At 45.9% G+C, this 20,703-nt stretch overlaps 1 protein-coding gene across 4 annotated transcripts in view; it reads right to left on the bottom strand.

Annotated features, from left to right (window-relative positions):
- LOC146855301 (synaptotagmin-1) overlaps positions 1-20,703 on the bottom strand; it is a 4,118,085-nt gene that overhangs the window by 1,124,813 nt on the left and 2,972,569 nt on the right. For 2 of the 4 annotated variants that reach the window (XM_085652999.1, XM_085653000.1), the window contains one exon: positions 14,088-14,149. The gene's annotated coding sequence lies outside the window, so the exon portion shown is untranslated. Of the gene's footprint in view, positions 1-14,087; positions 14,153-20,703 lie in introns of all 4 variants that reach the window. The other 2 variants (XM_085652997.1, XM_085652998.1) reach the window with 1 other exon arrangement.

Below are 20,703 nucleotides of genomic sequence, written 5' to 3' on the forward strand. Positions count from 1 at the left end.
TTACGGCACCAAACGGAGGCAAGATGGCTGCCGCCCGGGGCAAGGACAAGTTATCGTGGAATAATCAAGAAAAATAGCGGCGATTGTCCCCCCCGGAGGCCCACGGGAGTCGAATGTCAATGACTCCCGCAGAACCTGCAAAGCTGAGAGGGTGTTTTTCAAGGGGTGGGGCCCACGCCCGAGCAGACAAGCCTCCGAGTCCAGGGCCGTCTCACGGTGGGCTAGGCCTGGATCCGAAGAACCGACCGCCGGAGTCCAAAGGCAGCAGCAGCTCTTCGTTACAGCCACCGGGGTGGGTCCCTCGATCCCTCGGCTGCGGGGGCCCATTTCTCAAGTGAAACGCTAATGGCAATCTTAGTGGATCCGCGCCTGAGTGGCTACCCGGCAGGCAAAACTTGAATGGCTGTCCCGTTGCAGCCGGTCGGTGAGTGCAGGGGCGGCCACTCATCTGGACGGCAAGTGAAATGGCTGGGTGCAACTCAGCTGGCCGGTGAAAGAAACGGCGGGGTGCAACTCAGCTGGCCGGCGAGTAAAATGGCAGGGTGCAACTCAGCTGGCCGGCGAGTAAAATGGCAGGGTGCAACTCAGCTGGCCGGTGAAAGAAACGGCTGGGGTGCCCTCATCTGCTGGCGAGCCTCCACCTGGGGAGGCGGGGGAGGCCCGTCCGCGTCGCTTCCCCCCTGCCAGGGCACCCTTCGGTGCCGGTCGAAGCAATGAACGGGAAGACCAATACAACATGGTGGACTCCACCTTGGCGCTGCCAGGGCCTCGGCGCTGCGTGTAGCCTCCGGCCTATTCGCACAATCGTCCGCCACTGATGTCGATGGATTTTTGCATGGCTTTTATAGCCCAAAGCCGACTAAAAGGACCGCCCAAAACAGGCCAATGTTGCAACTTCGAGGAAGGAGAGGCGAGGACGGTGTCACGCGGACGTAAATGCTTTGGGATGGAGGTTGCAGCAGACTGTCATGTAAATAGTTGTTTAAAACGTGTTTTAACTTGTTCACCCTGTCGGAATGTTGTTATACCTATAAGTTATTAAAATGTTTTAATCATACTACTTTGTTGGAGTGTTGTACATATTTGCAATCTAGTTACTGTGTAATCGGAAAATGGCATAGTCCAATTGTGCGTGATTCTAGTCCAGTTCGGTGACGTCGATGGTGGGTATCAGCAGGCTTCCGATTGTGTGGGATTTTTGTCGTGTTTACTGGGCGGGGTGGGTGGTAGGGCAGACATGTTTAGGCAGCGAGAGCGACGGAGCCGAGCTACCTCGTGGCCGTCTTGACCGTGAGCTTGGCTCCTTCCCCTAGTTTCATATATCCCACAAAGGGTTATTTCCTAGCGTCTTTTTAGTTTTGTAGGGTCAAAAAGGATCCCACCAGTGGCCACTGACTCTCGGGGTCCCCCTTTGTATATTTATGCCATAGCTTGCTATAAGCTACGGCGACTAGTCCATATTTAGTGAACATGTCCTTATTAGGGGTGCCTTCCAGTGGAGCCGGATGGTCCACCTCTAATAAGCGGTCCGGGCAGAACCAACTACCAATCAGTGGGGAGAAGATAGGCATGACGGGTTACAACGGGGACAAAAGTCAGCACTACCTATCTTTTCACTGCTTGCAAAGACTAGACAGAATATCTCTATTCCTCGTTATTTGTAAGCAGAGAATACCTCCAAAGAACCAATATCGAACAACTAGTGTTCGGACAATCAATCAATCAATGGGGAGATAAAGATAGGCACGACGGGTTACAATGGGGACAAAAGTCTGCGTTACCTACCCTTCACTATTTGCAAAGACTAGACAGAATATTTCCATTCTACGTTATTTGCAAACAGAGAATATCTCAAAGAGCACTATCCTTCAAAACAATCAATGTTCGGACAATCAATCAGTGGGGAGATAAAGATAGGCACGACGGGTTACAACGGGGACAAAAGTCTGCGTTACCTACCCTTCACTATCTGCAAAGGGAGAGAGAGAGAGTATTTCTACTCCTCCCCGTTTGTAGACAGCGAATATCTCAAAGAGAACAATCAATAAGCAATACTAGTATTTTTCAATCAATCAATCAATCGTTTCGCAATTTGTCGTGTTTCACGACCTTACCCGGACCGCGTGGACAGTTTCTCGTCTTCCGCCTCCAGCGCCCGATCGTCCTCTACTCTCCGTATTTGCCGCAGCACTCCTGATGGTTCCCAGTCAGGACCGTAGATCACTCGAGAGAGGTCTGCTCGGAACCAGTGAAGTTCGGATGATCGGCTGCCAGACGAGGGTCTATCGGGCAGGAGCTCTCCCGATCGTTGCAGTCGTTCACTCTGTCGTCGGGACCTCTCCCACTGGATCCACGTGTCGCTGATGGGCCCCACGCTTGGGACGCCAATTGTTAAATGGTAGCGGCAGTCGTAGTCGATAACCTTTCAAGTATTGCCCGGCGGTAATCGCCTCTTATACCATTCGATGCTAAACAAATAAAGAGGCAGGCGCCGGAGACTGGAAGGCAGGAAACAAAGTTTTATTCCGTCGGAGTGGAACACATCAGATCAGACAGCGAAGTATCGTCACGAGGTCCTCTAACTGCATCTCTGAGGCCTGGCCTCTTATACACAGGTTTATGACTTTATTGCAGGTTTATCATACATGGCACATTCTTGAGATTGTCTTGATACATGAAAGAACATCCTCTGAATCCCCACTTCGAGCTCGTTCCCACACATATCTACAGTGGAAGTCCCCACCCCACCCACAGTAGGAGATGGCTATCACACAGCTGGACATTCCGCCAATTCCCGGGGGTGTGTTCGACCGGTCGGGTCTCAGGGGGTGGGGGGCCTTGATCTACTGTAATCCCTTTGATGTGGGGTGTTTCCCTTACAGTAGGGGCAATAAACTGCATCCGCAGGGCTAGGTGATGGCCTGGGATCGGTTCGGACAATGGGGCGCAGAGGAAGGGGGTTATCAAAGAGATGCATGACCATGTATGGGATGTCGGTCAGGCGTGGGATGTGGTTCCATGGCAGGGTCGCGCAGAAGGAGAGGGTTTATGGCCCGTGTATGAGAGAGCAGGGGTGGCCGGCGCGCGGGGGAATGCTTGCAGCGCCAGGGGGACGCGCTGGCGATCGGCAATGAGCAGAGAGAGAGAGACCAGGGTGCCTAAAATGGTTGCCGTGCGTTTTCCTGTGTGTCGCGCTGGGGAGAGGCAAGATGGCGCAGATAATGTTCATTTGTAAACTAAATTTCCACAGGTGGGTGTGAGGAGTATGGAAGTATGCAAGGGACTCGCTGGGGGGCAAGGTGGTTTTGTGCCATTGTGCCATTCTCACCTGAGAATCAGCAGCTGTGTGATTTTCTCGACCTTGACCTCTACCCTCCTAGGTCATTGCCCTGAGGCTATAGTGGGCTGGGGAGGAGGTGAGTAAGAGAAGTCTCCTCCCGTGAGACCGAATGCTGTCACCTCTGCCCCAGTATCTTTTAGGCATTGTTTGGGGGTGGGGAGAATAGTGAGTGCTTGCATAAGCCTTACTGTGTGGCCACCTTTACCAGAGGAAAATAATTGGATGTAGCTTATGGTCAGAGCTGCCGAAATTGGAACTAGGTTCAAGTGCCAGCGTCAGCTCAGCATCCTATGATTCTGTGTAAATCATTTAATCTCCCCTAAAATAAAATCATCTCACCTAAAATAAAAATAAGTTGGATCTTGTGTAATGTAACTGGTGCTCATATACATTGCTACAGTGCCTTTTGGCTGAGTGGACACAATATACAACTACAAAAAATAATAATCTAAACTAACTTTCCAGGTTCCAATGAGACTAACCAGATGGTGATTCATGAATTTGTGGGTCTAATTGTGTTCCAATCTGACCCTGACTGTCACCTTTGAACTGGTTTAAAGTGATTTCAAAATGCACTGATAACAACCACACCGATGTTCTCATACGTTCATTTGCACAGAGACACCCAGCTCCATCAGGGTCAGGCACAGTTCAAACTGCCACTTAGTACATTCAAACATGGAACCTTCTTATGCCATAATGAAATGCTCTTGTGTCACACCAATCTCAGCATAGCTGAGATTAGCAGATCACAATATGACAGCAATGTTGATAAATTCCATTGATTTTGAGTGGTCGCATTGGAGAGAAATCATTTGTAAATAGCTCACGTGGTGAGAAATAACTATGGGGAAGTAAGCAGGCAGTGGGTGGTTACAGTGGAGAAGGTAAGGAGTTGAAAGCAGCTAGACAAACAGGCAGGTAATTAAAAAGACCACTGGTAGAAGCACCCAGTTTAGTTCACGTGTTCACACTGTAATTCAAATGTACATGAAGGTCACTTTCTGACAGACCCTACTGGCGAGCCCAACCCCATATTCATTGTCCTAAAGAAAAGGAATTTCAGGGAATAGCCTACTCACTTTGCAGACTGATCAGGAATTCTACTGTAGGCATTCAGTTTGTGTGAAAGGAGGTTGTAGCATCACCAACGTTCTAGATAAACACTACCCTGACTGAAATGTGTAATGACATCATAAGTCTGTGTTCCCTACTGACATTTATTCCACAACCCCTAAAAATACAGAGTTGTCTCTAATTGTCTCAGTCACTCTTGATAGAGAATGAGCTGTCCACACTCCAAGCACGGGGAATCGCCCCCATACTACCAAACAACACATGAACCTTGAAACTAAGCCACACTCTGTTTCCAGCAAGACTTTTGTCTAGACTCTAATATACAATACAGTGCGAAAAGTACATCGAAACACCCCACTTTAAACACATTACATACATTGGCTGCTGGTCAAAAATGAATGTGTCCACGAGCAGATTGATTGGCATAAGAAGCTGTTATCTTAATCTTCCAAAGATGCCAAGTTGACCGTTTCATATTCTGCACAGCGAATAGGAACAACTCTTAGAAATCCTAAAGTGAAAGAAATCCTTAAGCTCAATAAAATATCATTTAATTTTTCATAGGCTATACCTCAGAATACTGAACAGACGTCTGCCTCTGCAAGTAATCACAATGAATCTGCTCTGAATATTCATTAAAATATTTATTTCATAAAAAACATCACGGACAACTTCTCACCTAATCTCATATCACTTTTCCCATGGGCACAGGATGTTTCCATGCATGTTTTTCTCTCCAAACAATGACATACATACAATGCTATATATGAACACTAACCTCCACTCATTTGAGCCAAATGTCCAATTATTTGCTTAACTTTTCATTAAATCGTGTCCTGCAGAAGTTCTGATCACTGGATGTGGCTGCTCTATGACCAATAGTGCACCTTTTGTGCCTCTTATTCCTGAAGCTAAGTCCTTTAAAGAAGTTATCTAAATCCGGTCAAAGGAACCCATATCACAGATGCATGCAAGCATTGTCATACAATCGCTCGATCACCTTAGATGTTCATCGTCTTGTTGACACCAGCTGCTAAAGTTTGTGATTATCTTATATGCGATCCTGTGAAAACTTGTTTTCCTTTTTAGGATCATAAACACGTTTTTTTATTTTAAAAAAGTACAGTACTAATGCTGCAGCTTAACTTGTACTGATCTCTCTTTTGATAGTAGCAAGAGATCTTCCTTGGAACATGCATGTCTGTACTTCACAAGTCCTCGTTTAGATAGATAGTTAGATAGATAGATAGATAGATAGATAGATAGATAGATAGATAGATAGATAGATAGATAGATAGATAGATAGATAGATAGATAGATAGATAGATAGATAGATAGATAGATAGATAGATAGATAGATAGATAGATAGATAGATAGATTGATTCTACAGTTAAATCTAACTCATATCTAAGACAAAGAAATAATCACATTATGGTACCTAATTCTTTTTGATATAGCAAGATGAGCATATGTAGGATGAGCGAGACGAAACGACTGGATTGAAAGACCTCCCGAATCAGGGGATCTTCACGGAGGAGCTTACCTGTTCCTACTTGGCGCCCAAACTCCACTCGGCGCACCCGCTTCGCGGGTGCCCCTTCGCCCATATCGAGGAGCGGACCACAATCCACGCCGGGAAGAGCCCAGAGGAGGGAAACCGGCATCAAGCGTGTGGCTGTAGCGGGGCTGCGAGCGTGCGGGGACTTCATTTCCCAGAAGTCCCTGCTAGACCGTCGACGAGCTTCCGGTCCGCTCTCCCTGCTGCCCCGCCCCCCGCCCTCCTGAGGCTTAAAAACACCTGTTTTTCGTGGATTTAGCGGGACATCTTGCTGATTTTTACAGGGGATCTTCACGGAGGAGCTTACCTGTTCCTACTTGGCGCCCAAACTCCACTCGGCGCACCCGCTTCGCGGGTGCCCCTTCGCCCATATCGAGGAGCGGACCACAATCCACGCCGGGAAGAGCCCAGAGGAGGGAAACCGGCATCAAGCGTGTGGCTGTAGCGGGGCTGCGAGCGTGCGGGGACTTCATTTCCCAGAAGTCCCTGCTAGACCGTCGACGAGCTTCCGGTCCGCTCTCCCTGCTGCCCCGCCCCCCGCCCTCCTGAGGCTTAAAAACACCTGTTTTTCGTGGATTTAGCGGGACATCTTGCTGATTTTTACAGGGGATCTTCACGGAGGAGCTTACCTGTTCCTACTTGGCGCCCAAACTCCACTCGGCGCACCCGCTTCGCGGGTGCCCCTTCGCCCATATCGAGGAGCGGACCACAATCCACGCCGGGAAGAGCCCAGAGGAGGGAAACCGGCATCAAGCGTGTGGCTGTAGCGGGGCTGCGAGCGTGCGGGGACTTCATTTCCCAGAAGTCCCTGCTAGACCGTCGACGAGCTTCCGGTCCGCTCTCCCTGCTGCCCCGCCCCCCGCCCTCCTGAGGCTTTAACACAACATCCTACTCCCGCAGCGCGGGCTTTAACACAACATCCTACTCCCGCAGCGCGGGACGCAGCCCGGGCTAAGACCGGGCAAAGAGCGGGCCGTTTTAGGCCGTTAGAGGCCGGCAGAGACCGGACCGGGCCCCCTCTCTATCGTTGTCTTTGTCCCAAACCCCTCCTTTTTCTATACAATTAGTGGTTTTAACTATCCCGCCCGCTATGGCCACTAGAGTATCTAGAAGTAAGGCTGCCCAACAGTGCTCCAGCACGCTGGATAAATTCTTTTGTAAGTCTAGTGCTGCGGCTACTAAAGGTCGCATAGCATCAGACACTATCCCAGAGGTAAATGTTGAAAATGTGTCCGTCTCAATGGTCCCCTCGGACTCTTCATCCATTGATATTAGCACTCCAACACCATTTGACGCCACTCACTTATCTCTCATGGATAGCATCGACCAGACAATAGAGACTGTCCTCCAACAACTTAGGACCCCGTCAAACCTTTTGAGGGATAGCGAGTCCCTGTGCCCCTCGGGGGTGGTGGAGTCCACTCCGCATATTATTTGTGCAGAAACATCCAAAGTACAGGTTGAAGGGCAGGTTGTAGCGCCAACAGATCCTGTAGGCAGGAAAGTCTACCACCCTTCGAAAAGGAAAAGGATAAGGAAATTAAGAGGGGCAAAAAGGGCCAAAGTGGATAAAATCAACCCATCACTAGTTGCTAGTTCTGGCGTCCTAGCTTCTCCCGTAGATAGTTCCCCGGGAATCGGTTTTGATCATTTAGATTCGCCGTTAGCAACAGTGGTACCTGGGTCTTCTGGCCCGTTTGTATTTGGTGGAAATTCTCTAAATACAGCCGAAGCTCTGATTGGCTCTTTTAGGGATATCCTTAGGAGCCTGTTGGAGCCTCTGACCGTCAAATTGGATTCTATAGCTGCTAGACTTAAGGCTATGGAAGAGGCACAGAGTAGGAATAGTTCTAGTGGGGGGTTGGGTCCAGGTGCACTGACGACTCCCCAGGATCCTGCTGGGCTCAGAGCGCCTTCTGCGGGAACAAGTATACAGGTCCCGGCAGGGGTTCAAGATAGTGGTATAGGTAGCCATTCTCCCCCATTGCCCCCCTCACAAATACTTAGGCCCCCTGTCCCGGTACCTAGAAGATCTAAACAACCAACATCACCACTTCTAATGAGCGGGGGGCGAGCCAACGATGAATTCACTAATCGCCCCATGAGTCCTAACAGTAGGCGTAGGGTGGTTAATTTGCCCCCGGAGGCTGTGCCCTACACAGCGATTATGGTAGGAGTCCCTGAGCTCACTAGTGATTTCAGAGAGCCACAGGACTCACTTCGTAATAAAGTAATTAGTTGGCTTAATACCAATAGGCCCCTCCCTCCTAATATAAAAGGTGATGTGTTGATGGTTAGAAGGATCCCATGGATTGGAATCACTCCCAAAAATAGGGTAGGGGACTGTATCATAATCAGTTTTAAAAACCCACTGGTTGCCCCTTATATTTGCAACTGGCTGGTAAGGCCGGACAAATCCAACATAGATGTAGTGTCCCTCTCGCAATTCTATCCAAAAGCTTCCAACTTAGGAGTGGGGAGGGAACAGAGTTGGACTAGAGTGGGCTTTGCAGTAGATGGTTCTCGGTACAGACCCAAGTACAATCCATTGCCTGCCCATGGTAATTTTGTCCATCAGAACAGATTTTCCTGTCTGGAACTGGTAGATTGACCAATAAGAGGGGCCATTCTGCATGGTCAGATAAAATCTGCCTATGGCTTTATACTTAGGGGGGGAGGTACATTTGTTCCCACTTACAAAAAAAGGTCCCTGACCCCTGTAAAAGCCGAAGGGCCCATACTGGGATGCACTCAAGTCTTTAACGAGGATCCACCAGATGCATTAACTGTTCCCGCAATGCAGTTGGTGGAGCTTGCTGAATTACCCACTCGGTCGCCCATCACCTCTGGCCTGGGTGATTTGGGCGACCCTGTATATGACATCCCGTCTGCACCAAGTGAGGGTGGTCCCAAACCCCAAGGTCTTGGTATGACTATCCTGTCCTGGAATGTAGCTGGCATCTCTAACAAGGTGGATACCCCGGAGTGGGAAACTTTGGTTAGTAAGTGTGATCTACTCCTTTTTCAAGAGACTTGGGCCAGGGCACCACTGGCCAGGAGGGGATACGACATCTTCGAAATCTCAGCAAAATCGAATGGGAGAGGGAGACCTTCGGGAGGTTTGGCAATCTGGGTAGCAAGCCATATTGGGTGTCAGGCAGTTGGTATGGACACACTTTCACCGGACATTCAGTGTGTGCTCCTCAGATGGCCTGACAAAAGTACGTGGGCTATTGTCAATGTATACTCTCGACCAGTCGCTGTGGGTAAAGAATCCCCCACCCTAGCTGACCTCTCATCCTTTTTAGGGCAATTGACGGGGGACTTGAAAATAGTGATGGGAGGAGATTTTAACTGCCACTTTGAACCCCTGGAGGGCCTAATGGAGGGTGTTTCTAGTGCCGAAGATGACCATTGGGGAGTTCCTCCCTCTTCATCACCTCACCCTAAAGCTTGGTCCCCGTTGGCAGTACAACTTACCTCTCTCACCTTGAATTTCGCCTTGAGGGCGTGCAATGGGCGCACTCCTTCTGACACCCCTTCGGTCTGTACTTTTAATAAAAAGGACCATGAGTCAAGGCTGGACTACATTTTTATAGATATTTCCCTCTGGCCCAAAGTTATTGATTTTAGAGTGATCTCGAGGTTAGATAGTGACCACAATGCCCTTTCCCTGATGATCCAGCACCCAGCCCCTGTCTTAGGGACGCAAACTACCGGTTTTCTAGCCGACCAGGGAGATATATTACTCACTTCAAGCAGGCGCCGAGTGAAATGGGGGAAACTACTTGAGAAAGAAGAAGCATTAAAAAACCTCTATGACATAGCACTCCCCAGGTTCCAGGAGGTGGATGCCCTTATCAGCCAATCTAGACCCTCAGATTACAATGAGAGACTCTCTGGTATTCATCTGGCCTTAGTAAAGGACCTTGCAGATGTTTTCAATCCGGCCGTGCCTACTAGAAGGAAAAAGACTCGTGCTCCGACTTGGTATACTTCCACTTGCAGGAAAACTAAGTCTGAGCTTCTTTCTGCAATCAAAGAGGGTAGTGATAAGGTGAAGATAGCTGCCCTTAGGAGGGGGTATAAGGTTGCACTGGCCAATGCAAGGGCTGAGTGGGATTGGAACCACTGGCATGACCTGACCGGAGCCCTGAAATCCAAAGATTATAGAAAATTTTGGGCTCTGGTAAACAATGGAACAGGGGATCTGCTGTCTGCAGTAGAACCCAACATTGCCCCCTCTGTTTGGGAGGCTCATTTTGGGTTATTATACCAAGATTCCACTCTCTGGCCGGAGGGGATGGTGTTAGAGTCCCCCTGCCTGCAAGAGATTGCCCTGGAATTTTCTCTGGGGGAGGTGAAGCTGGCACTGGAGGGCTTAGCTCTGGGGAAGGCACCGGGGCTGGACAAGCTACCAGGTGATTTGTTTAGATATCACCCGGATATTTGGGCCCCGTACTTTCTTGTCCTTTTTAATGCCATTTTGGGAGGTATGGCGATCCCTTCCTCCTGGTTAGGGGCTGAAATAGTTCCGATCTACAAGAAAGGGTCCCCTTTGAGCCCTGCAAACTATAGGCCTATCAGCCTGATAGATGTTCCCCAAAAGCTTTTTGCGCGCCTTATCTTGAATCATCTATTAGACTGGGTGGAGGAAAATGACATCTTGAGTCCCCTTCAGGCTGGCTTCAGGAGAAACACATCGACCATGGACCAGATCTTCCGCCTAGTTCTCCTCTACTGGAAGACGGTGAGGATTGAGGGCGGGAGACTGTACATGGTCTTTGTGGATCTGAGGTCAGCCTTTGACCTAGTCCCGCGCAGGAAACTCTGGGAGGTATTGGAAAAGCTAGGAATTCCCTCCCAGCTACTTAACATCCTGGCCCGCCTGCACGAGAACAACTATGCGCAAGTCAGGTGTGGGAGGGATGGCAGACTTTCATCCAGGTTCCCTGTGCGCCGAGGTGTGAGGCAGGGTTGTGTCCTGGCACCGACCCTGTTTTGTCTATTCATTAACAATGTCATATCACACCTGGAAAATGTTAAGGATAATGACGCCCCCTATTTGGCAGGTAGGAGGGTTCCGGCAATCATGTTTGCCGATGACACCCTCCTCCTCTCAAAATCTCCAATGGGGATTCAGAGGATCCTGGATGGGTTTGGTCTATTCTGCAGTGAGCATGGATTGGAGGTGAATACAGAAAAGACCAAGTTTATGATCTTTAACCCACCAACTAAAACTAGGCCCAATCCTACCCTGGGGACCGAGAGCCTTGAGAGGGTGTCTACCTTCATATATCTGGGGGTCACACTGCAGGAAAACCTGGCATGGGATCGGCAGATAGTACGTTCCAAGGCCAAATTATCCCAACTCTCGGGTGCAATCCTGAAAGTGGCCAATACTTCTTCTTTCAAGCCCATAAGCCCGGCCCTTGAAACCTATAAGACCCAGGCCAAGGCTGCGGCCATGTATGGCAGTGAGCTATGGGGACATAAAACGGTGAAGGGCTTATCAATAGTGGAAAACAGTTTTTTGAGGCGCCTTTTAGCCCTTCCAAGTGCCACGCCACTCCAGCCTCTGAGAATGGACATGGGCCTCCCCCCTATTGCAGAGGAGCTTGTGTCAAAGCCAGTGAAATTCTGGCACAGGCTCTGGTCTACGGACGAACTTTATCACTATAGGGAGGACCTTACCCATGTCATGAGCTTAAATTCAAGTGGCAAAATACCCTGGCTCACCTTTGTGGAAAACGAACTGTCTGCCCTTAATTTTCGTCATCTGTGGGAGGACCCTGCACGAGGTTGCCGCGCAATCTCGCGCAAGGCTTTGGCTCTAATTTATAAGGACAGGTCCCTCGCACACTTGACGGCTGCTCAAAATAGTGGTACCCTAACCCTGAAATTTTTAGAATCCAAAAATTCATATGCTTTTGAACCTTTTATGGATTTTATCTTTCCTATCCTGGCAAGGAAATTGTATGTTCAATGGAGGTATAGCACACTACCTATTAATTCATATACCTCGAAGTGGACTAATGGGGGCGACAAAATATGCCCCTGTTGTAACAACTACGTGGAAGATGACCCCCATATCTTGTTTGTGTGTCCTGCATACCAAAGGCCTAGGAAATATTGGATAGCGCCACTCTGTAAGAACCTGGGGTTCAGAGAGTATGCACAAGCATATAGGATCTTGAAAACTTGCACCCTGGACCACATTGTGTTTGCTGTTTCCAAATTTCTTATGGCTATATGGTTGATCAGAAGGAAACAATTGTCTGGAGCCCCTTGAACTTTTTAAAGAACCTTCTAAACGCGATTTTAACTTATTCCTTGCTGGGACAGTTGTTTTTATTCAAATGTATTTTATTAATGTTTTATTGTCTGTATTCTTTTTATTGCATCTTTTATGGTCTATATGACCGAAATAAAGAATTTTTGGAATTGGAATAGAATTTATGTATGTATTTATGTATGAATGCCTGTATAGCACAAGCTTAGCCAAAAGACAGTAGAGTGCTGTGCAGGGTCGAAGGCAAGCATGCACTCAAAGGGTGACAAGAGAAGTATCTTCATTCTGGCAGAAGAAGTTTACTATTACTGCATTGTGATGTAGTGTTGTGTCTTCAACTCTTTCCTAAATACTTTTAGCTGTGTTGGGACGTTCCTGATGGATACAGGGATGTTGTTCCAGGTCTTGGGTGCATTGATGGAAAGGCAATGTTTCCTTATATTTCTTTTTTACACTTTTTAATCTCCAGCCTGATGGTGTCCTGACTTCTGGTGTGCTGAATGCCACCAGAGATGATGAGCTTGTGTGCAAGATCAACAGGGTTGCTGGTTGTGATAGCTTTGTAAATGATATACCTGGTTTGAAGATGGTGGGGTGCAATAGGGGAGCCAATGGAGCTCCATCAGGAAAAGAGTGATGTAATCATATATCTTCAGGCCCTTGTTGAGAAATGCTGTAGAGTGTAGGATGCTCTTACATGGGGCTAATGTGGAATCTGGGAGGCTACTATTACCAAAATCAGACGCAAGAGTAGGTGAGTTTGGACAGCAGCCTGAAGTTGCTTTCTTTAGAAGAGAGAGCTGGTACTTTGTAATCTTTTTTTTTGGTAATGTTTATTTGACCGATAGGTTGGTGTCCATGATGAATCCTAGGGACTTGGCATTCAGTGATATTTGAGGCTTGAAACCATCAAGGTTCATGTCATTGAGCCAGGGTTGTTGTATTTCTTGCTAGTTGTTCTTGGCAAATAACAAGAATTCTATCTTGACGGAGTTGAACTTTAGGTAGGGGCAGGACATCCAGTTTAAGATACGGTGTAGGTAGTGTTTGAGGCATTAGATGTATGGAGCGAAGGAGACTTTTAACTAGAGCTATGAATTGTCAGCATATTGGCGGAATTCTTTTCTGTGCATGTGTGGGGAGAGCCCTAACGGCTCAATATAGAGTTTGAAGATAAAAGGAGGCAGTATGAAGGAATGGGGGACGCCCCAGGTGAAAGGAATCTTATAGGACCTTGAAGTGCCCATGTAAATAAAGTGGTATTTATTGGACTGATCTTGATGGAAATGTAAGAGGAGAACCAGTGTAGGACAATGGCACTGAATCTCATTTTGTATTCCAGGTTGTAGATGAGAGTGGGATTTCCAACTGTGCAGGAGGTAGCTGAAGTCATCTTCATATGTGGTGGGGAAGGCCTTGCCTACAGTGTGTAATGTAATTGTCTCTGTCCTGCAGCATGATCTGACACCAGAATGGCAAATGTGCAGGAGATGGTTAGCAATAATGTGATCATTGAGTTGAGGGCAGATTGCATTATTGATAATCTTGCCAATAAAGGGTAGGTGAGTGACGGGCCAGTAGTTTGTGAGGTCATCAGGGTTTAGCAAAGATTTGTTTTAGGATTGGGAGGATCTACCCTGTCTTGAGTTCCTGTGAAGATGCCTTGAGTGATGGAAGTGCTGACAAGTATATTTAAACATTCAATTTTTTCATCAACGGAATCCCACACTATCATTCGTTACTTCCATTTTTCACCATTATTCGTATGTGAAATGAACTGTAATTTTATACTGTGTGTAAATATTTCTGTCTATCTTACCTTGTATGGCTTGTGCAGTGTTCTGATGTCTGAGGTTGGCTTGACTTGCGCTCAGCAAAATCCTACTGATAAAAAAGTAGAAAACACAAATTAACAACAAATGTGTGTTATACATGTTATCACTGTCACTTTTGATAGATATCTAATATGTTTATGCATGCACATACTGATTTTCATACACATGCAGAGACTTGTTTTGAAAATAATACATTTTGGCATCTAATCTGATTATTGTGATTTTAATAATGCTAACAGTAATTGATACAGAATTCCATTGTTGCATAATTCAGTATGGCAAGGCCAAATACTCTAAACCACGTTCTGTAGTTACATAAACATTGACACATTATTGCAACATTTGCTTTACCAAAATGAAAAACTGGTAGAGAAAGTGCTAAGATACATAATTAATATAGATTCCATTATATTGTTCCATGAAAATGTAATTACACTGAAAGATGGAGAAAGCAATACTCCATGATAAAAAATACGAACCAACCATATTTAGAAAAAAAATTAATTCCAGCACTTTTGTTACTTCCACCTACGGGTTTTGTTGTTAATTGTGAAATGAAATGCAGTCTCACTTGATTTTTCAAAATGGGCCATCGCACCCCCCCCTAAAAGTAAATTATTTTCTAAAGTCATTAACTATGTGCAGCTATTTCTGAATGTGATAAAGGACTAATGCATATAATCTTCAATACAGCCTGAAAGAATAGAGTAGGAAATCTGCCATTTCTGTGTGATCATCTCGTATTTTTACCTTTTGCTGGACCTTATATTTTTGCTGGTATTAGCCCTCTGAGCACTTCATCCCCCCTAACCAGTGCTAACGTGCCTGTGCTACCCCTTTAAACATGGTTGAATTGGCATATTCCTAAATGTTATATTAAACGTACCTATACATCCCTAGTATATGGTACAAACTATACCCAGACCTGCAATTCAAATGTCACTAGTGGACTGAAGCACCTACGTTGCCACTCACTGCAGTGACAGTGTAAAACATGCGTTCAGGCCAAACAGTATTTTGACTTAACACTACAATTCGACCTCCTGTTAAAATAAACCCTGTGACAGGTCAAAACCTCGCTTTTAAATATTAATACATCACCTCTATGTAGTCCTTGTAGTCCACAAGGCAGGGTTCATGTTATTTAAAGGAAGAATATGCAGAAATGTCATGTTAAATTACCCTTACAGTGCCTAATACCAAAAAGTTTGTTTTTACTGTGGCAGGCCTGACTTTACAAATTAACAATCATAATATTGTATCTTTAAAATGGGAATAGCTAGAAAAATATTTAAACACCTAATTCAAATTTTTATTAAAATTCCAGTTCAACTGTGAATTTTTGGAAAAGTTACCCTTTCCCTGTTTGAAGTTCCTGGAGGCTAAGATTTGCATTTGTTCTCTCACTCCTGCAAGCCAGTAATTATAATTTGAATAGGTGTGAAAAGGTGTGAAATGCATCCAGGAAGCAAACAATAGGCTGACCTGAATGAGTAGGGATGAACTTCCTCGATTAAGCAGGTGGCTGTGAGCATCCATTTTGGTATTACAGTGTCAAATCCTACTTCAATGCTGTAGAACTAGCCGATTTATGTTGTTCCTTCGCATCAAAGCTTGCTAACAAGGGGTATGGATAACTCATTTGTTGCTGATGTACTCCATATCAATAGTTTGAGGAGAAGCAGGGATTGCTGCATGAGAGAGGGGTTCTATGATATTACTCATTTGCATAGCTGATGACAACATCAAGCCATTCACATGTGTGCAAGCTTTAATGTGAAGGAACAGAATAAATCTACTAGTTCTACAGCATTTAAGGAAATTGCAAGTTCTGAGAGGTGGGGAGAACTTTCTCTTGGGGAGACGACTACAAGCGTAGTTGTGGATTTCTCCCTGGTCACAACAGCTTTGGAGGCCACAATTGAGGCACCAACAACGATCAAAGTACTAAACAGGAGGTCTCCACTACTGCAGATTTCACCTCAAACTCAAATTGTGGTGTATGTTGATGCACAGTCAGATTCCACAAACGTTTTGTTACAACAAATCTTGACAGAGCTGAAATTTTTTTTTAAAATATCTCAATAATATGCACACAAGAAAACGTAGTAACAGCTGGATTTGATTTAAACTCATATCTGTGAGAAGTTGGCCTGGTATATGCTGGCCCCTAAATAAAGTGGGCACCTTGTACCAGTCCAAACAATCTATTGATGATTAGGTTAAAGACAACCTTTAGTGAAAGCTAGCCTAGTGGTAGCTATGGAAAGCAGCCTTCAGGCTAAGTCTCGAAGGAATGTAAAGCAGCTTGTTTTACCAGATCAGAACCTCCTGAATGACCAAATGAAAGGAGAACCACACAATATATATATAAAATATATGTATTTATTACTAAACACTCTCTACTAACCTCTTTATGAGATTAGAGCACAGAGCACACAATATTAAATCACTAGAACGACAGTAAATAGCACAATACATAGTGGGCTCCAGGAGGAGACCAAACCATATACTAAGAAAGTGGTATAACAACCACGACTTAACTAGACACAGTGCCTAGAGCACATAGAATCGCTGGGACCCCAAGGAACCACCCAAAGTAGTGACACAGGGGACCCACAGAGGACGGGTGCAGTGTGAAAACACAGGCGCAAGCTCCGTACAAGCCTATGCAAAAGTTGCGGTTGGAATTTTAAAGATTAAGGACACTTCGGAGAGCACTTTAAGCAAACCCTTTCAAACATAGAAGGTTCTAAGGCCAGCATCCTTGAGAGTACCGAGACACCCGCGTTACCTATCCCAGAGGAGCCGGGTGCATAGGGGTCAAGTGATGTTGGAAACCTTCGTTGTTTTCAATAGCGTGATGCGGAAAAGTGCTGCTGCCGGGAAAATAAAAGTGTCCGGTGAGATCCAAACCTGGATCCGAGGTGAGAAGAACCTGAAAGCAGAGGGGACAGTGTCTGGGTCACTTCAGGGTGACCAGGGGCACGATAGACGAATGCCCACCGATGTCGGGTGCTTCAGGTTAGAAGATGCGATGCTTGATTCTGCAGCCACGGGGACCAGGAGATGTCGATGACAACCAAAGTCAGGAGGTGAGCAGTCCTACAAAGGATGTTGAGTGCTGGGGGGACAGTGTCCGGATTGAACACCAACAAGCCTTGGCAACTGCAACCCACATGGGCAGAGTAAATAAGCTTCGGTGAGGACCAGGAAGGTCCTGGGGACTCTCCAAGCTATGGAAAGTCAGGGCACATCTGGAGCAACCAGGAAAGCCCACTGAAAGTCAAAGTTACTTTCACAGGGACCCACAGGCCAACAGACCAGGGATCGCCAAGGGACCTCAAGCTGAAACACAAAATACCAGCCCACGGAACACTCATGGAGTGTAGGCTGGAAATCTTTGTTGGGATTACTGCTTGGGGTCAGGACTACAAGTAGCCCAAAGCACAACCTCAGGGATTGCCAAAAAGCATATGCTGCTGCAAAAGTACACGGTGCACAGGGGTTTGGGTTGTACTGTCCCTATGAGGGATACTGGCCTCAGAATTGCTTAAAGGTCAGATCCACCTCAGGGACGCTCGGGAATCCACCTCCTGTGTTGCAGAAATCTTCAGAGTCCTCAGGAGCTCAGGAGATGCATACCGGTCAGATGCAATTTGGTGCCTGCCTTGCAGGGGAGTAACTCCTTTACTCCAAGGGAGATTCTTCAGTCATCCAGCGTAGTGTAGATCATCAAAGTACTTGGTTTCTGTAGCAGAGTTTAGTCCAGGTAAAATCTTAAGTCCTGCATTGAGGGGTTCCTACATCATACCCAAGGAAGGGGTGGGATAAACTCTGGGGATCCACCTATGGGAGGGTCAGGACAGAGGGGTGGCTACACCCATGTCCTTTGTCTAGTTTTGCACCAAAGCAGGAGCCAATGGCTCCTGCTACCGGTTTGAACTGGACTATGCACAGGGACACCAAATGTGCCCCCAATACAGACTTCAACCACTCTCAGAGTGCATCCACCCAGCCCCAATGCACTAAATCCTGTCTGGGAGGTGGTCACACCTCCCTGTAACAGAAAACCTATTGTCAAGCTTTCCCCTGCACAAGCTTGGCTCAGCAGCAGTAGGGCAGACTCGTGTCTGTGGCTGGCAGCATCCATTTTGTGATGCCCAGGTCAGGAAATCTGGTGCCGGGTAGTCCAGTGTGTCACATATGTCTCTCTAGAAGGGTGACATCATACCTCCCACACCAGTTACTGGTGTAGAGGTATGATTCAAAGGTGTTTGACACCAAACACGGCATGTTTTAATGTTAGCATTTACCGCAAAGTTATAATGCACTTAAATATATATGGTTGGCTGCATCACAAACAACCCCGGAAAATAGGTTCCGAAGGCTGAAGAGGGGCTCTGCTCATGCAGGTGCACCGTCTCACATAAAACCTAGCCCCCTGCCTTCAGGAATGATAAGGCGTGCCATAGGGGTGACTGATAGGTTTATATGTTCAGTGATTTAGAATAGATAAAGTGAACCTGTATCTAAGTAAGGGGTGCATGCACCACCTTACACAGGTTGCAGTAGCAGACCTGTGGTGTCAGTTTGAATGGTCTCCCAGGGGTGGCAAAATATATGCTGCTGCCCCTGGGAGGCCTCAGGGGTACCTATGCTCTGGGTACACAGTATACCACATACTAGGGACTGATAAGGGTACCCCACAATCCAATCTGTAGTGAACCTAAAGTACATGCAATCAATTTAGAGGAGAAAGCAATTTGACTGGGGTCCTGGACAGCAGGATCCCAGTCAATCTAAGTCGAAAAAGTGATAAATCCGCAAAAAGTGGGGGTAACTATAAGAAGCAGATCCTACTTTCCTACAATATCCAACAGCTTACGTCACATATAGAGGTCGCAGAACAGCGGATTTCAGATTTTGAAGACAGCTTGCCATGCCAAATGGTCCTGGTGACCAAATTACAAACTGAGTTGGCTGAACTCCAAGGTTGACAATGTGGAAAATTGGTTCCGAACATCTAATCTATGTATGATAGGAGTGCCCAAAGGACGTGAAAACTGCCAACCAATAGTAACTGTTGTATCAGATCTCATTTCTATGATATGTGTGTTCCGAAGTAGCAGCACAGAAAATCGATCTTACAATCACTCGGATGCATCATGTTCCAGCTGCCGAGCATCCTCGAACTGTCATTGTAAATTTTGGTGACTTTAGAATTAAGGAACGGATTTTGGCATGTGCTATTCGAGACACGGTTTACCAGATGCCTGACAATTTTTCATGTAATCTATCGTACAATGTAAATAGGTTTAACAACAGACTGAAGCGTCGATCTATTTTGTCTTGCTTTAGATCATTACAGGCAAATTTAATTCTAATACCAGAAAAAGGGTCCCCAGATGGAAAAACTCCGGGTTTCATCCAGCACAAGTTTTACGCTTCATCTAGTGCAGTCATCAGAGATGTAGCATAGTTTGTAGCTAAGAATTTACAGTGTGACATTATGATGATTCATAGAAATCATAGTGCTAGGTTTTATGGGTGCAGATGAGGATTTCAAACCAGCTAATCAATATGTTGAGTTACTATGGACCTATTGAGGATTCACCCGAAACTTTGCAATCTCACTATATTTTTGCAACAGCACAATCTGGGATTTTATTGATAGGCTGCAATTTTAACATACTGATCTATCCAACTATAGATTCTTCACAGGTCCATAAACCACAGACAAAACCTAAATTAAAAAAAGCTTTTGCAGAATTTAATGCGCAATTTTCCCTTGGTTGATTGTTGGAGGGATGAGTCTCCATGCAAGAGGAAGTATACATGTCATTTGGTACGTTCCCACTCTTCCTCCTGTATCGACTTTTTTCTTATCTCCCATGCACTTTTAAAAACCGAATCGTAATAATTGAGAATCCTTTCTTAGATCATGCAGTAATTACAGTTAATTTCAAATGCAAAACCCAAAGAATGACTGAGAGCTTATGGATTTTTGATAAATACATTTTAATTGATGAACAGTGGGTCACTCAAATGCGTCTGGCATTAGAGACGATTTTAAAACAAAATATCAATACAGCATCTGATTTCTCAGTATGGGGCGCCTTAAAGGCCCTTTTTAGAGGTGAAGTGATTGCTTATAGGACCTATAAGAGGAAGAAGGAAAAGGCAGAAAGAAAGCAGGTACCAAAGCAATTAAGACAGGCAACAGAAAACTATTTAACCTCACCTACTCAAGAGGGTAAAAATAAGTTATTTAATGCCAGCTTTAATTCCAGGATTTTTTTACATCTAAGAAAAACCTGAAATACAACTCAGTTCTACAGAAAAGTTATGAGAAGAGTGACCATATAGGAAGATACTTGTCCTGGTCAGTCAAACGCTATTGCCAAATGTGTTAAAAAAATAACAGACCTGGCCACAGCAAGAATCACTTCACATCCATAAGAAATTGCTTAGATCATCCTTAATTATTATCAGGAGCTATACTCTGAGTCACATAATACCACTTTGGAGGAAGCTGTACGATGACTAGGAGGGCTAAATGTTCCACTACTAACCACTGAGCAGTGACAGATGTTGATC

The sequence above is a fragment of the Triturus cristatus genome, chromosome 4_1 (assembly GCF_964204655.1).
Source record: "Triturus cristatus chromosome 4_1, aTriCri1.1, whole genome shotgun sequence".
In the NCBI taxonomy this organism is placed as follows: Eukaryota; Metazoa; Chordata; class Amphibia; order Caudata; family Salamandridae; genus Triturus; species Triturus cristatus.